Below are 17,306 nucleotides of genomic sequence, written 5' to 3' on the forward strand. Positions count from 1 at the left end.
TGATACCTTTTCCCTTTTGCTGTTTTTAATATTCTTTCTTTATTTGTGCATTTGGTGTTTTGATTATTATGTGATGGTAGGAATTTTCTTTTCTGCTCCAACGTATAATTTTGTTGAAGATATTTACTGGCCCTTTGAGTTGGTAATCTTTGCTCTCTTGTATACCTATTATCGTTAGGTTTGGTCTTTTCATTGTGTCCTGGATTTCCTGGATGTTTTGGATTAGGGGCTTTTTACCTTTTGCATTTTGCATTTTCTTTGACTATTGTGTTTTCTTGTATTTCTTTAAGGGATTTATGTGTTTCCTCTTTAAGGGCTTCTACCTATGTATCTGTATTCTCCTGTATTTCTTTTAAGAGAATCCTTCATAAAGTCCTCTATCATCATCATGAAATAGGATTTTAAATCCAAATCTTGCTTTTCTGGTGTGTTGGGGTATCCAGTTATTGCTGTGGTGGGAGAAGTACGTTCTGATGATGCCAAGTAGCCTTGGTTTCTATTGCTTAGTTTCTTACACTTGCCTCTCGCCATCTGGTTATTTCTGGTTTTAGCTGGTCTTGTTGTCTCTGACTGGAGCTTGTCCCTCCTCTGAACCTTGAGCCTGTAAGCTTGTGACCTTAGGTGTGTCAGCACTCCTGGGAGACAAGCTAAAGCCAGACTGGTTTGGGGTGTTGAGAGCTGTGGCACAGGTTCAGCTCCAGGGTGCGGATGGAAATGGGAAACTGCTCTTCTTTGGTTCCTGTATCCTGTGGGCTCTGGGAAGGTCCCACTTGGGCCAGGTTTGGGGCAGTAGTGGTGGTCTCCTGGGAAACAAGCTATCACTGGGTAGGATTGGGGTGCTGAGATCTGTGGCACAAAGTCACATGGCAACTAAGTATGGTGTTATACAGGGAAAGAAACATGGATTTAGCCCTAAGACCTAAAGAGTCCTCTAAACTATCTAATTCTTTGAATGCTTTCTGAGTCAATTTTTGTTCTCCCCTTCATCCTTATATAAATGTACCTGCTATTCGCCAGAAATAATTGTTGTCTTGGAGACTTACTACTGAATAAGCTCACTGTTCCTAATTCTAAACACTAGTTGGCTGGTTCAACAACTCAGATGTTCTGGCCCAACCTCTTGTCCAAGCTAACTGATTCAAATCAGCATCTCTCGGCATCTTACTAAATTGCTCTGCTTGGATTCTAACAATTTGTTCTAATCTCCTGGTTCTTTCACATGTTTTGGCTGATTCTGTTTTCACCTATAACCTGTCTCTGTAAAACTGTCCTGGTTAAGTGCCTCCTCATCCCAGGCTGCGGACTGCTCCCTTAAGTCTTCTTTCTTATTTGTGGATTCTCCTGAGAGTTGGGTGGATCCTGTTTGTGACTTATTCTGTCAAATCTTGCTTTGATTCATTATTTTGCCGTCTACAAACTAACTTTAATTTTATTTTTGGTTGGGGATTAAAGGTGTGTACTAAGGGTGTTTCTGTATTCCAGCCAGCTGTCATCCAGGGTGTGTCTGCCTTCCATCTGGTTCACTTATATAAGGTCTTTGGATGTGATCCATTGCCAGAGAAGCCATGTTGCTGGATTTAAGTTCCTCTATAACTTTGAATTTCTTTCTGGAAGAAAAATGCCCTTCTCAGTGAACATAGTGTATTAATTTTCTGTAGCCTTATAATTTCTATAACATGATAGCAGACTAGGGACTCAGTCATTCCTTAGGGATATGTGTCTGTTTGTGGTTTCCCTGTAATTAAATGTGGTAAATTAGTAGTTTAGTTAGTATAAGTTGCTATGTAAAGCTGTAGAAAACAGAAGTGTTCATCACATGAAAGAGAAAAGTATTCCTTTTGTCTTCATCTAGTGCTGAGCAGGTTCCTATCAGATACCATTATGAAGCCTTACTTTCCATTAGGCCCAATATTGGAAGACAAGAACATTGTTGAAATGTACAGAGAAGGTTCTCAGTCTTATGAGATGTGAAAGCTAACACTCGAGTCCAGTTAGGGGCTAGAACAGGGACAAGGGAGGGGTTAAATTACATAAAATGACCAATGGTTTATTTATATTCTTGTGAATAATTTCAGCATTTTTTCTTCTTGGAAGCTCTGGAATCTGGTGAAAGATTCTAGTTTCTTGTGTGCTCGTTTTGTTTGTGTGATTTAGTTATGGCATCAGCGAAATGACTCCAAATTCCTGTTAGAAATGACATACCTCCTTGTGTTACATAAGTCATAGGGGAGCTTAGTACAGTATTAAGGAATTGGCATTTATAAGTAATTTAAACCCAAGGATAATAGGTATAGAAGAGAGTGAAGACTCCCAACTCATAGCACCAGTAAATATCTTCAACAAAATCATAGAAGAAAACTTCCTTAACCTAAGGAAAGAGATGTCCATAAACATACAAGAAGCCTACAGAACTCCAAATATATTGGACCAGAAAGGAAACTCTTCCTGTCACATAATAGTCAAAACACCAAATGCACAAAACAAGGAAAGAATATTAAAAGCAGTAAGGGAAAAAGGTCAAGTAACATATAAAGGCAGACCTGTCAGAATTACACCAGACTTCTCACCAGAGACTATGAAAACCAGAAGATCCTAGACAGATGTCATACAGACCCTAAGAGAACACAAATGCCAGTCCAAGTTACTGTTCCCAGCAAAACTCACAATTAACGTAGATGGACAAACAAAGATATTCCACAACAAGACCAAATTTACACAATGTCTTCCTACAAGTCCAGCCCTACAAAGGATAATAAATGGTAAAGCCCAACACAGGAAAGCAAGCTACACCCTAGAAAAAGCAAGAAACGAATCGCTTTCCAACAAAACAAAACAAAGAGAAGACAAGCACACAATCATAATCTCACCTCCAAATATGAAGATAATTGGAAGCAACAATCACTATTCCTTAATATCTCTCAACATCAACGGACTCAATTCCCCAATAAAAAGACATAGATTAACAAACTGGATATGTAATGAGGACCCAACATTTTGCTGTCTACAGGAAACATACCTCAGAGACAAAGACAGATACAACTTTCCAAGCAAATGGTCTGAAGAAGCAAGCTGTAGTAGCCATTCTAATATTCAATAAAATTGATTTTCAACTAAAAGTCATCAAAAAAGATAAGGAAGGACATTTCATATTCATCAAAGGAAAAATCCACCAAGATGAACTCTCAATCCTAAATATCTATGTGTAAATATCTATACACATAAAAGAAACCTTACTAAAGCTCAAAGCACACATTTGCACCTCACACAATAATAGGAGGAGATTTCAACACCCCACTCTAATCAATGGACAGATCATGGAAACAGAAATTAAATGGAGACATAAACAGAATAATAGAAGTTATGAACCAAATCAACTTAACAGATATAGAACATTCTATCCTAAAACAAAAGGATATAACTTCTTCTCATGACCTCATGGTACTTTTTTCTAAATTGGCCATAAAGTTGGGCACAAAACAGGCCTCAACAGATACAGAAAGATAGAAATAATCCCATGCATCCTATCAGACCACCATGGGGTAAAGGTGGTCTTCAATAACAATAAAGAAAGACCGCCCACATATATATGGAAGTTGAACAATGCTCTACTCAATGAAACCTGGTCAAGGAAGAAATAAAGGAAGATATTAAAGACTTCTTAGAATTTAATGAAAATGAAGGTACAAACTTATGGGACACAAATTGTGCTTGTGTCCTATAAATGAAAGCTGTGCTAAGAAGAAAACTCACAGCTCTGAGTGCTTGCAGAAAGAAACAGTGGAGAGCATATATCAGCAGCTTGACAGCACACCTAAAAGCTCTAGAACAAAAAGAAGCACATACACCCAGGAGGAGTAGAAGGCAGGAAATAATCAAACTCAGAGCTGAAATCAACCAAGTAGAAACAAAAAGGACTATACAAAGAATCAACAGAACCAAAAGGTGGTTCTTTGAGAAAATCAACAAGATAGATAAACCCTTAGCCAGACTAACCAGAAGACACAGAGAATGTGTCCAAAATAACAAAATCAGAAATGAAAAGGGAGACATAAAACAGAATCAGAGGAAATTCAAATAATCATCAAATCCTACCACAAAAGCCTATATTCAACAAAACTTGAAAATCTGGAGGAAATGGACAATTTCCTAGACATATACCAGGTAACAAAGTTAAATCAGGAACAGATAAACCATTTAAACAACCCCATAACTCCTAAAGAATTAGAAGCAGTCATTAAAAGTCTTCCACCCAAAAAGAGCCCAGGTCCACATGGGTTCAGTGCAGAATTCTATCAGACCTTCATAGAAGACCTCATACCAATACTATCCAAACTATTCCACAAAATTGAAACAGAGAATTCTTCTACGAAGCCACATTTACACTTATACCTAAACCACACAAAGACCCAATAAAGAAAGGAAACTTCAGACCAATTTCTCTTATGAATATCGACGCAAAAATACTCAGTAAAATTCTTGCAAACCAAATTCAAGAACACATCAAAACAATTATCCATCATGATCAAGTAGGCTTCATCCAAGGGATGTTTAATATATGGAAAACTATCAAAGTAATCCACTATATAAACAAACTGAAAGATAAATATCGCCTGATCATTTCATTAGATGGTGAGAAAGCATTTGACAAAATTCAACACCCCTTCATGATAAAAACCCTGGAAAGAACAGGAATTCAAGACCCTTACCTAAACATAGTAAAAGCCATATACAGCAAACCAGTTGCAAACATTAAACTAAATTGAGAGAAACTTGAAGCAATCCCACTAAAATCAGGGACTAGACAAGGCTGCCCACTCTCTCCCTACTTATTCAATATAGTTCTTGAAGTTCTAGCCAGAGCAATCAAACAACAAAAGAAGATCAAAGGGATACAGATTGGAAAGGTAGAAGTCAAAGTATCACTATTTGCAGAAGATATGATCGCATACGTAAGTGATCCCAAAAGTTCCACCAGAGAACTACTAAACCTGATAACATCTTTAGCAAATACCAGGGTATAAAATTACCTCAAATAAATCAATAGCCTTCCTCTACACAAAACAGAAAGAAGCTGAGAAAGAAATTAGGGAAATGGCACCCTTCATAATAGTCCCAAATAATATAAAATACCTCAGTGTGACTTTAACCAAACAAGTGAAAGATCTGTATGACAAGAACTTCTCTGAAGAAAGAAATTGAAGAAGATCTCAGAAGATGGAAAGATCTTCCATGCTCATGGATTGGCAAGATTAATATAGTAAAAATGGCCATTTTACCAAAAGTGATCTACAGACTCAATGCAATCCCCATCAAAATTCCAGTCCAATTCTTCAGAGCGTTAGACAGACAATTTGCAAATTCATCTAGAATAACGAAAATCCCAGGATAGCTAAAACTATTCTCAACAACAAAAAGACTTCGGGGGGAATCATTCTCCCTGAATTCAAGAAGTATTACAGAGCAATAGTGATAAAAAAAAAAAAACTGTGTGGTATTGGTATAGTGACAAGCAGATAGACCAGTGGAATAGAATTGAAGACCCAGAAATGAACCCACACACCTATGATTGCTTGATTTTTGACAAAAGAGCCAAAACCACCCAGTGGAAAAGAGAGAGCCTTTTCAGCAAGTGGTGCTGGTTCAACTGGAGGTCAGCATGTGGAAGAATGCAGATAGATCCATTCTTATCAACCTGTACAAAGCTTAAGTCCAAGTGGATCAAGGACCTCCACATCAAACCAGATACACTCAAACTAATAGAAGAAAAAGTTGGGAAGAATCTCGAACACATGGGCACTGGAGAAAATTTCCTGAACAAAACACCAATGGCTTGTGCTCTAAGATCAACAAATGGGATCTCATAAAACTACGATGCTTCTGTAAGGCCAAGGATACAGTTGTTAGGGCAAAACAGCAACCAACAGATTGGGAAATGATCTTTACCAATCCTAAAACTGATAGAGGTCTTATATCCAAAATATACAAAGAACTCATGAAATTAGACCACAGGGAGACAAATAACCCTATTAAAAATGGGGTTCAGACCTAAACAAAGAATTCACAGCTCAGGAATATTGAATGACTGAGAAGCACCTAAAGAAATGTTCAATGTCTTTAGTCATAAGGGATACGCAATCAAAACAACCGTGAGATTCCACCTCACACCAGTCAGAATGGCTAAGATCAAAAACTCCAGCAACAGCAGTTGCTGACAAGGATGTCACTCCTCCATTGTTGGTGGGATTGCAGACTGGTACGACCATTCTGGAAATCAGTCTGGAGGTTCCTCAAAAAATTGGACATTGAACTACCTGAGAACCCAGTTATACCTCTCTTGGGCATATCCCCAAAAGATGCCCCAACATGTAACAAAGACATGCTCCACTATGTTCATAGCAGGCTCATTTATAATAGCCAGAAGCTGGAAAGAACCCAGATGCCCTTCAACAGAGGAATGGATACAGAAAATGGGGTACATCTACACAATGGATATTACTCAGCTATCAAAAACAATGCCTTTATGAAATTCATAGGCAAATGGTTGGAACTGGAAAATATCATCCTGAGTGAGGTAACCCAATCACAGAAAAACACACATGGTATGCACTCATTGATAAGTGGATATTAGCCCAAGTTCTCAAATTATCCTAATTGCAAGAACACATGAAACTCAAGAAGGATGACCAAAATGCAGATGCTTTACTCCTCCCTTTAAAGGAGAACAAGAATACCCTTGGGAGGGAAGAGGGAGGCAAAGTTTAGAACAGAGACTGAAGGAATGCCCATTCAGAGCCTGCCCTATATGTGGCCCATACATAGAGAGCCACCAAACTAGATCAGATGGATGAAGCAAAGAAGTGCAGGCTGACAGGAACTGGATGTAGATCTCTCCTGAGAGACATAGCCAGAATATGGCAAATACATAAGTGAATGTCAGCGGCAAACCAGTGAACTGAGAACGGGACCCCCATTGTAGTGATCAGAGAAAGGATTGAAAGAGCATGAAGGGGCTTGAGACCCCATATGAACAACAACACCAACCAACCAGATCTTCCAGTGACTAAGCCACTACCCAAAGACTATACATGGACTGACCCTGGGCTCCAACTGCATAGCTAGTAATGAATAGCCTAGTAAGGCCACCAGTGGAAGGGGAAGCCCTTGATCCTGCCAATACTGAACCCCAGTGAATGTGATTGTTGGGAGGAGGGTGGTACTGGGGGTAGGATGGGGAGGGGAACACCCATATAGAATGAGAGGGGGAGGGGTTAGCGTGATATTGGCCTGGAAACTGGGAAATGTAATAACATTGGAAATGTAAATAAAAATACCCAATTTAATAAAGATTGGGGAAAAAAGAAACAAAGAAAGAGAAAAATTTGTTTACACTTTTCAAAATTAATTAAGTAATTAAAATCCCAAACATTCCTACCCCTCCCTCACAGAATCTCTTCTACCTTCTCCTTTACCTTTGGTCCTTGCAGGGTAGCTCCCCACTCTGGGACATTCAGCTTCTTCCAATTAGGTACATCCTCTCCCATTGATGCCAGACAAGGTAGCCATGAAAACTGAGCTGCCTGTCTGCTACATATGGGCCAGGGGCCTCATTCCAGCCTGGCTATGTTCTTTGGTTGGTTACTCAGACTCTAAGAGATCACTGGTGTCCAGATTTTAAACTCTGTTGGTCTTCTTGTAGTGTTCCTATTCCCATCAGTTCCCTCAATCCTCCCCCCCAATTTGGTTAGTGTCCCAACCTCCTCCATCTAATGTTTGGCTGTGAGTATCTGCATCGGTTTTAGTCTGCTGCTCGGTAGAACCTCTCAGAGGACAGTTCTGTCAGGCTCCTGTCTGCAAGCATAAGAAAGCATCATTAATAATGTCAGAGATTTGTGTTTGCACATGGTATGTTTTTCTAGTTGGGCCAGGTAGTGGTCTAATTCAGTCTTTATCATATCCCTGCATGTCTTGTAGAATAAATTTTGTGTCAAAAGTTTATGAGTGGGTTGGTGTCCTTATCCCACCACTGAGGATCCTGCCTGACTATAGGAGGTGGCACCTTCAGGTTCCATGTCCCCAGAGTTAAGCATCTCTGCTAAGGTCAGCTCTATTGACTTCTGGAAGTCTCCCTTCTCCCAGGGCTCTGGGACTTCCTAGAGATTCTCCCCCCTCTCCCCACCCTTTGCAGCTGCAGAATTCCATTCATTCCCCTGGTCCTCTGGCCTCTCTCCTGGGTATTCCTGTACTTGATGCTGCCTCCCGATTCCCTTCCCCTTCTCCTCTCCCATCCAGTTCCCTCCCTCCCCCTTGTGATTACTTTGTTGTCCTTCTAAGTGCTATCGAACCATCCTCACTTGGACCTTCCTTCTTGTTAAACTTCTTATGGTCTGTGGGTTGTATCCTAGGTATCACGCTTTTTATGGCTAATATTCACTTATTAGTGAGTACATGCCCTTTTGGGTCTGGGCTACCTTATTCAGGTGATATTTTCTATTTCCATCTATTTGCCTGAAAAATTCATAATGTCCTTGTTTTTGATAATTGAATAGTATTAAAGATATACATTTTACAGGTTATCAAAGTTTTTCTTCAATCTGAAATAATACTTTATGATCTGAAACCCATATTATATAGTGGATGCACAGCTGCTGTATTTAGGTTACTCTTAATTTGTTTACCTTGTCAATAATCTTGTCCTAATGTACATTTGTGCTTTTAGATTTCATTTAATTTCTAGTATCCAGTTCAGTTCCTTAAACACAAGAAATGCTCTGTAAATGCTTGTAAATTAAAATGGGTTGAGATTCACATGTACACAGATATTTTACTTAAGGTGTCTTTGAGAAGGAAGACCAAAATATGGATGCTTCAGTCCTTCTTAGAAGGGGGAACAAAATACTCAGAGGAGTTAGAAGGTGGGAGGGACTGGGAATGAAAAGAAGAGGTGGATGGAAAAGGATGGGATTGGGATCAGGTACGAGAGGATATAGGGTTGATATACAGAGGGTCAGGAATTCGAACAGAGGTGTATAGCAATGGGGGATGGGGATAGCTAACAGAAAATCCCAGATGACAGGAAAGCGAGAGGCTCCTAGGACCCAACAGGGGTGAGATTAGCTGAAATGTTCAAGAAAGGGGAGGGAGAACCTATAGAGATTATATCCAGAGGTTAGGCAAGGCCCCTGGATGGGGAACGGGGTTACCCACACTTGTCAAAATTTTAACCCAGAATTGCTCCTGTCTAATGGAAATATAGGGACAAAGAGTGGAGCAGAGACTGAAAGAAAGGTCATCCAGAGACTGTCCCACCTGGGGATCCATCCTATATGCAGTCACCAAATCCAGTCACTGTTGCTGATGCCCAAGAAGTACTTGCTGATAGAAGCCTGATATGGATGTCTCCTCAGAGGTCCTCCTAGAGCCTTACTGATACAGATGAGGATGCTTGCATCTAACCATCAGACTGAGTACAGGGACCCCAATGGAGGAGTTAGATAAAGAACTGAAGGAGCTGAAAGGGTTTGTAGCCCCATAGGAAAAGCAACAATATCAACTAACCAGACCCCTTAGAACTCCCAGGGACTAAAGCATCAACCAAAGAGTACATACACATGGAAAGACTCATGGCTCCAGACACATATGTAACAGAGGATGACATTGTCTGACATCAATAGAAGAAGCTCTTGGTCCTGTGAAGGCTCTATTCCCCAGTGCAGAATAATACCAGGGCAGTGAGTTGGGAGTGGAGTGGGTGTATGGATGGGTAGCATCCTCATAGAAGCAGAGTGAGAGGGTTGGGAGAGGAGGGAACCAGGAAAGGGGACAAATTTGAAATGTAAATACATAAAATATCCAAGAAAAAAAGAAAAACAGAAATTAAAAGAGGTGGCTTTGAACTCACAGATCTGAACGGGACCCCCGTTGAAGGAATCAGAGAAAGAACTCGAAGAGCTTGAAGGAGCTCGAGACCCCTTATGAACAACAATGCCAAGCAACCAGAGCTTCCAGGGACTAAGCCACTACCTAAGGACTATACATGGACTGATCCTGGACTCTGACCTCATAGGTAGCAATGAATATTCTAGTAAGATCACCAGTGGAAGGGGAAGCCCTTGGTCCTGCTAAGACTGAATCCCCAGTGAACATAACTGTTGGGGGGAGGGTGGCAATGGGGGGAGAATGGGGAGGGAAACAGCTGTAAAGAAGGGGAGGGGTAGGGATTAGGGGGATGTTTGCCCGGAAAGTGGGAAAGGGAATAACACTCGAAATGTAAATAAGAAACACTCAAGTTAATAAAAAAAAAAAAAGATTTAAAGGCATGTGCCACTAGGCCTATCTGACACCTTCATTTCATTAAGATGCATATGACAACTTTTAGATGAGTGCAAAACGATTGAAGCCTGACAAGAACTGTGCCATTGGAGAGTTAGCCCTTGAAAATATCCAACAAGAGCCATGTTCTTTGGGAAATAAGTATTTGAAAGTCTGTTGAGGAGTGAACATGAAGATGCGTTGCCTAAATATTCCAGACTCTGTCAGCCTCTCAGGATCTAGATACTATCTTGTATGACGGAGAGAATTAATAATGATTGATATGGAGGCTCCATCACTCCATCATTACAAAGTGATTCAGAAATGTAAATTAGAGTTCTCATCTGCTTAGTTCACCAGTAGCACAGGAAGGAAACTTAAACTGTCTGATTGTAGAATGTGATGGTTTGCATATTGGCCCAGGGAGTGGCACTATTAGAAGGTGTGGCCTTGTTGGAGGAAGTGTGTCACTGTAGGGGTGAGCTTGGAGACCCTCCTCCTACCTGCCTGAAGATGCTCGGTCTGTTCCTGGCTTCCTTTGGATGAAGATGTAGAACTCTCAGCTCCTCTTGCACCATGCTTGCCTGGACACTGCCATGTTCCTGACTTGATGATACTGGGTTGAATCTCTGAACCTGTAAGTCAGCACCAATAAAATGTTGTCCTTTATAAAACTTGCATTGGTCATGGTGTCTGCTCACAGCAATAAAACCCTAAGGCATAGAATATACAAGTGTTCTTTATAAATTTGTTGCAAGTTGGCCTCAACCTACTGGTTTACCAGTAGGTCTAAAAATACACAGATACCAGGCCAAGATCCAGCTTAAAGAGGTAAGGACTACTTTCATTGTATACACCCCAGAGACCTATGTAACTCACTGTCTAACAGATTTTCCAGACTTCTCTAGTGTTTTGTCTTATGCCTCATTAGGTACCCGTTCTTCATGATCTAGTTTCCCTTAATTTTTTTCATTTCTTTTCCCACATCCTTATCCATAAGACAAAGTACATAATAAGGCAGAACTGAATAAAAGTACCAGTAAAATTAAGTAGAGGAGGTGACAAAACTATATTTATGGCTTACCGACTATATACTTGACATTTGAAATACACTGTCTTATTTAATTCTCAAAACATTCTGAAATGTAGCTATCCATTATTCTGCCCGCAGTTGAGAAACCAAAGCTACAGGATGATAAAAGGGTTTGCTAGAGTCATTCTCCTAGGAGACAGAGGCGATAAACTCTGCTCTAAGAGTAGCGATGACTACCTTCTTTCAATATAGCCAGAATAACCAAAGCCAAACCAAAAGGAAGGAAGGCACCAGTCCTGTACAGAGAAGGCTCTGGAATTCAGAAGAGGCTATAGTAGTGGATCCTCTGGGATGGAGAGAGGAAAGGGAACACTATGCCCATCTCTCAGCATTCCAAAATTAGTCCCAAGATGCCATTTCTGACTGACTCACCACCCACAGATCCAAGTGCACTTCAGATCTATTATGCATAAATTTTCCAGAGAAGCAGCTCCTGAGGCCTTCCTCTGCAGAACTTATTATGCAATTATGTGTAACGTTAACAGAGAGATAAAGTTCAGTTTGCTACAAAAATTTTATTTCAACCCAGTTGCCAGCCAGTTGAACGCAGTCACAATTATTCTTAATGGTGTTCTTAAAAGTTATGATATAGTAACCTAGTTAGAAACAATTTGATAAATTAAGACGATTTGCTTGTGGGGTAGTAATACCCTTCCTTGTCAAGCCATTTCAATAACTCTAAAAGAGCAGATAGCCCTCAACTCAATAGGTCCATATAGAAAATGGTAAGCTCTTCCCAAGTGACTAAGGAATGTGTCTGTTAAAGAATTTTGTGCAATTATATTCAAGGAATATTAAACCTTAATTGATGTTTGGTGATTTCAAGAATAAAACACTCAGTGTTTTTTAAGAACAAACGGAAAGCACTAAGCCAATGATTAGATTTATAGTTTGGCTAAATCAAACATGCTCTCATATTCATCAGGGAAATATCTCTACCTATGTACGTCCTTGGTTTAGGAAGTTCCCTTCCAGAACACGAAGCATTCACTCAATGACACTCTGCTCACCCTGCTCTCAGCAACTTCCAAGATAGAGGGGGGCTGCATGGCTGCAAAGTGACCTGAGACACAGATCTCCCCATTTGCTCATCCTCATCACTTGTACACATCTGTCCATGTGCTATAGGGAATTAAGACTGTAGCTGGGGTGGGGATACAGAGGCTGTGGAGTCTGAGCTCAGTGAAGTAGAGAAGCAGCTGCGTTGAAACATAGGAAAAACAAAGGGAAAAAACGCAACATTTTTTTCTTATGAATCTATTTAACGTGTTAAACAGATTCTGGCAATTTCCTGATGGATCCAAAAGAAGCCTGAGCTGAGATTTTCACAGACAGCGTTCCAGGCTCTGAATACTGTACGTCATGTATCGAATCACATCTGCTACGGAGAGGAAGCAATGAATAATTAACTCTGCCTCCACATTACCACCATAGATTACAGTGTCCTGACTGCTGGACTGCCTTGTATACATAAAGCATTTAGAAACCCCAGTTACTCTCTTTCCTTTTAAATTTGTCTTGCTATAGCTTACCACTTAAAAGGGTAAATCCTTCTTTGGTTTTAATTAAAGCATTTAAAATAATTTACATTGAAATCATATGTGCTCGGGTCTGTCAGAATTGATGCTTTAATAACATGCCATCCCTTTCTCCATTGCCCTGAAATCTGTTAAATTACCACTAACCTAATTGGGAACAAAGTTGTCAAATGCATGCAGCTCTGACAGTTTGTCTTTCTGCAAACTGCCGACAGATTGCAAGTTACGCATGTGTTGAGCAGATGGGTAAGTTAAAAGGAACACCCCCCCTCAAAAAAAAAAGCAATTTATTAAATCACCTGGAACCAGCAGCTTGGTCCAAAAATAGTGAGAATGAAATATAGCAGGAGCTGGGAGTGCTGGCACTAGAATATACCAGAAGGTACCGGTTACAAAACAAGATAAACATTTGGAGATGCCTCAGCTGTGTTACAGAATAATGAGGAGTTATTTAACCCGATATAGATTACCAGCCAAAATTAATTTAGGGTGCAGCTTTTTTGGAAAGCCATTTGCAAAGTGATTGCTTTAACCCTTTGTCGCCTTCTTCTTATTATACAAAGACAGAAACAATTTTCTTCTCACAATCCTACAGTCAGTAGCATGCATACACACACACACACGCACACGTGCGCACACACACACACATACACACGCGCACACACACACACACACCACATAATATTTGGGCACATTCACACTGCCATATATTAAAGCATAAATTCATACTTACACATATGAGCACATTCACCTGGGAATTTCCATGAAAGCTTATATGTCCATATGTATGAATATATCTGATCATTTAAGTATCACATACAACCAGGAAGCATAGTGCATGTGAAACAATATCTATCTCTTCATCTACCTGCCTATAATTATGTACAGGAAAGAGTGCTTTTTTTACCCCCATGATGTTCAGCAAGCCTTAATATGAACGCTCAGTAATACTGTTCTCACAACAGCTTTCATGTATTGTAACAAGGAAATCAACCGAAGCAGGAGATGGGAACAGCTTCCCAAAGACCTGGGGAGGAGAATGGAGTAAAGAGAAGTAATGTCCAATGGCACCCTTTAAGTAAGCTTGGTTTGCATGTCAAAAGGAGAGTAAGAGTTCTTTGAAGAGCAATGTGGATTAATGTCCTAAGGCCAAAGGTATAAAGAGGATGTTTTCTCAAGTATTTGTATAATTTGAACAGCCCACGCCTGCATAAAATCATCAATTCAATTTTTAAGAGGGCAATAAATCAAAACTAAAGATTTATTCTGTTTCTAATATTGAATCTTGACAAGCCCATAGGCACAGAAAATTAATGGTCTTTCTGTCTCTGAAACAGAAAATACAATTAATTCAAGGATAATTTCCTAATGGAAACTTGGTCAGTCAGCAAAAAGCCTACAGTCAAAGAGTGGGCCAGGTCCCTAGGAGCAGGGCAGTGAGTCAGATACTGTTGCTTTTCTTGGCTTACTTGTCTCTCTCTTGAGCACCACATATACCTATATTGCTGGCCAACTGTGGCAAATCACCACCTAGATGGACATTCCCAGGTCCTCTCCATCTCCTAGTGCTCTACAAAATGACATTCTCCAATGCCTCCATTGGCTTAACTGCATTGGTTGTTATGTCACTTGACTATCTAGTGTCACTCACACTAGAATTATGAGAATAATCTATGTCATATATGTTATATACCAGTCATATAGCTTGTATACCAGTCATCAACCCCTGAACATTTTGACATTCAGTATACTCATAAATCTGTATTTTTCTATTCTAGCATGATAAAGCAGTTTAGACTTTGCTCATTATCTGGATGGATATAAGCTTCGTGTTTCTCCTGGTCCATTTTCTACATAGTTGCTATGGTGACTTACCTAACAGTCCTACCATGTTACTTTGCTGTTCAGTGTAGAGTACTTTCCATGCTTGTCACAGGAGATCTGCTCTTTACCTTTCTCCAACATCACTAGACACTCAGACTTTTTGCCAAGTCAGAGCTTCTGGTGAGCTGCCTTCTTCATCTCCTGCTATGTCTGGATTATTCTCCAGGTTCTCTTAAGTCTTCCCTCTTTTCATTTAGATTGTACCATCTGCCCTTGCTAATTCCAGAATGCTTTATTATTATTATTATCTTTTTTTCTTTACCTGTGTCTGTTCCTTTGCTATGCAAAGTCATTTCATTACACCTTTCTCAATTGTAGTATGGAACTGTCCTAACTGATACGTTCCCCACATTGAAAATGGGATGGACTCTGACCCCATAGGTAGCAATGAATATCCTAGTAAGAGCACCAGTGGAAGGGGAAGCCCTGGGTCCTGCTAAGATTGAACCCCCAGTGAACTAGATTGTTGGGGGGGGGGCGGCAAAGGGGGGAGGATGGGGAGGGGAACACCGATAAGAAAGGGGAGGGGGAAGGGGGATGTTTGCCCGGAAACCGGGAAAGGGAATAACACTCGAAATGTATATAAGAAATACTCAAGTTAATAAAAAAAAAAAGAAAAGAAAATGGGATGGAAATTTCCATTTATATCATGGTAAATAAAACTCTTTAACATCTACCCTGTGTTATTCACAGTTTTTGAAAAAAGTTGTTGTCTGGAAACTCCATAATGAAATTAATTACAAGAACAATAGGCAAAGAAAATATAAAGCGATAAATACAATCTAGTGCTGCCCAGCTTCAACTTCCGCACTCTTCTGCCTCACTAGCTCCAGATAAGTTATTACTATGCTTTCCTGGTTCTTTCTTTGCATCATATCCTTTACATTGCATTTCTGCTCAGCTCTCAGGTTCTTCCCCACTAGCATCTCTCTTTACTCTCTCTGGTTTTCATTTCCTTTCTTTGGATTACAGCTGAGGTTCGAATATCATTTTCTCTTGGACGATCCTCCTGAGTCTGTGGTGTCCCCTCCATAATTTTCAAATCTTTCTCCCTTTCCTTTTTTCCCCCTTTCTCATTTAAATCTCTCCTGGAAGTTGCTGATGATCTATTTGACTCATAAGTTACTTTTCAAACCCTTCCCTTTTCTTTCTTCCTATTTCTTTACAGATCTGGAAATTTAACTCAAGCCTTACCCATACTAGGCCAAGACACTACATCGAAACTACATCTCAGACTGGTCCTTCTCTCATTAATTCTATTTGTTTAGTTAACACTTTACTAATTTATTATTTGATGCTGACAAAAATTATGTAAGATAAATCACATTATCATGCCATTTTTAAATGGTAGAAAATAAAAAGAAAGTATGACAGAGATCCTATAAAGTAGTGCCTCAGGAACTGTGAAGGAACCAAGATTTGAAGCCAGCTACTCTATACCTACAAAGAAAATAGAGGCAGGAATTGGGTTTGCTACTATATGACTTATACCCTGCATGTGTGGAAATAAAGATGGAGATCCAGTATGGCACTTTTTATTATAATAGATTAAGTTGAACATGGGTTGAAAGCCAGTGTTTGATTCAGCAACCCTTAGTGAAGTATTGAATATTTGGCAGATCAGTTGTTGCTCAAAAGCTTTTTTTCCAGTGTGGTAATTCCTTACATACCTTTATAGTAGAGGAAATAATAAGGTATCAGATAAGTTATATATCTGTATATATCTATATATAATATATTATGCATAGTAACTAATTTTTAGGGCAAAACTTAAAAACCTTCAAAGTTTTTAGATATCATCAGAGAACTAAATTATTGGATGCAGCCCTCAATGCATTCACAGCTCCATGGCTGTTCATTACAGTTTATTGATACTTTACCAAAGGTGGTAGAATATTTGTATGAACTGGCATACAATATGGCATGTAAGGTTTCCTTATCCTTTCAGGTCATCTGGACTTAGAAGCTACCATTTTATTACCCTCCCGTGCACTAAGAGGGCATCTTCAGTGAATTATAGGCAAGATATACCTCAGAATCAGTAGGGAAGCTGTGAGAGCACATGCAGCCGCTGCCCCGCCATGAGATTCTGACTCATCAATTCTAGATGAGCAGGAGCTTCAACCCTCTAGACGAGGGTGAGCCTCGCTCACCTCTTCTATACCATAAGCCAGGTTCTGCTACTGTAAGAAAAATAGCTGTTACAGCTAAAGTTCCTCTCTTGCTCATGCCACAGGGAGCCTGTAAGCCATCCAGGCTGTGCAGAGACTCATATTGACAGAGATTATATCAGATTACCTTCTACTATGGTGGGAACAACCCTGAGAGGGGAATCTGATAGATCATAAACTGGATCTTAAAGCTTTTGTGGGGGTTGGGGATTGAGCTCAGTGGTAGCGCGCTTGTCTAGCAAGCGCAAGGCCCTGGGTTCGGTCCCCAGCTCCAGGAAAAAAACAAAAAACAAAACAAAACAAAACAAAAAA

The 17,306-nt window shown here is 39.9% G+C and overlaps 1 long non-coding RNA gene across 3 annotated transcripts in view; it reads right to left on the bottom strand.

Annotated features, from left to right (window-relative positions):
• Nucleotides 1-45: 45 nt before the first annotated feature.
• The window catches only part of LOC148005922 (uncharacterized), a 173,483-nt gene continuing 156,222 nt past the window's right edge, over nt 46-17,306 (bottom strand). The window contains exons 8-9 of one of the 3 annotated variants that reach the window (XR_015620361.1): nt 10,812-10,943; nt 46-1,607 (exon numbers count right to left, since the gene is read on the bottom strand). This is a non-coding gene — a long non-coding RNA (uncharacterized LOC148005922). Of the gene's footprint in view, nt 1,608-7,317; nt 7,849-10,811; nt 10,944-17,306 lie in introns of those variants that run through there. The other 2 variants (XR_015620362.1, XR_015620360.1) reach the window with 2 other exon arrangements.

This window comes from Rattus norvegicus, chromosome 5 (assembly GCF_021556685.1).
Source record: "Rattus norvegicus strain SHRSP/BbbUtx chromosome 5, alternate assembly SHRSP_T2T, whole genome shotgun sequence".
NCBI classification, from domain to species: Eukaryota; Metazoa; Chordata; class Mammalia; order Rodentia; family Muridae; genus Rattus; species Rattus norvegicus.